This window comes from Trachymyrmex cornetzi, unplaced genomic scaffold (genome assembly GCF_001594075.2).
Source record: "Trachymyrmex cornetzi isolate Tcor2-1 unplaced genomic scaffold, Tcor1.1 scaffold1646, whole genome shotgun sequence".
NCBI classification, from domain to species: domain Eukaryota; kingdom Metazoa; phylum Arthropoda; class Insecta; order Hymenoptera; family Formicidae; genus Trachymyrmex; species Trachymyrmex cornetzi.
Genome location: NW_017296252.1, coordinates 296 through 1,562, shown reverse-complemented (window position 1 = coordinate 1,562; position 1,267 = coordinate 296).

Here is a 1,267-nt window from a genome sequence, read left to right as displayed (position 1 = left end):
AGAAAAGAATAAATTAATAATAACAAATCTTGACGTTGTGAGAATAATCATGTCGTTCAAAGTAAAAAGTGTAAATAGTCCAATTGAAATTCAAGTTTAACTAGCAAATACAAACATATCTAGAAAAAATTATGTAATATGTAAAACAAACTTAAAAAAATGTAACAAAAAATATTTTACCTTGTCAGATGAATATAAACGTAACAGAAAATTATTTTACATTGTCAGATGAATATAAAAAACAAGTTGCAACCAATTAAAATTCATGTTTAACATGCAAATACGAATATATCTATGAACAATTATATAAAATGTTAATGACATTTTAAGTATTTTTAATTCATTACACGCAAGATTACAGTTTACTATGGAGGTTGGCAAGGATGGGAAAATAAGTTTTCTAGACACTTATGTTATTGTTAAAGATTGTTACATGATTTTTTATGGTTACCGCAAAGCTACTTTTTCTGGCAGATTCCTTAATTTTCATTCCCAACATCCGGTTTGTCATAAAAGAGGAGTTATATACAGTGTTATTGATAAAATTGTTCGTGCCATCCTACTTTCCAACAAAATAATTTGGTTGATGCTGTTAATATATTTTTGAATAAAGGATACCCTCTTCAATTCATTTTTTCAACAATTCATAATAGAATAAAATACCATATTAACAATAATAATATAAATAATAATAATATTTCTTTAAATAAATTTTTCGCTGTTCCATTTGTTAACTCGATTTCTGAGAGATTTAAACCAATTGCTAATGTTGTAGATTGTAAACTGGCTTACACGATTCCTAACACACTTAAATACATTAAAAGAAGTAAAGACAAATTAGAACATACACATAATCAGAATGTAGTTTATAAAATTTCTTGTGGGAATTGTGATGTTAGCTATGTAGACGAAGAGACAATTGAGAACAAGGGTAAAGGAACATGTCTCAGACATTAATAAAGGTTCAAAATCGCCATCAGTTATTACTAATCATAGAATTGAAACGAATCATGATTTCAAATGGAGTAATGTGAAAATATTGGACATAGAACCTTCCTATAGAAAAAGATTAATTTCTGAGATGGTCTATATTAAGAAACAAATACACGGTATAAACAGACAAAATGATACGGAGTCATTGCCCGATTCGTATACTAACATGATACTTTCCCTCTCCAGCTCTTAATTTTTCACTGTTCTTGTCCTCTCTCGACTTTCTGCCTGTACATTATGTTGTCTGACGTGTTTAAGAGCGGTTGCTTTCACA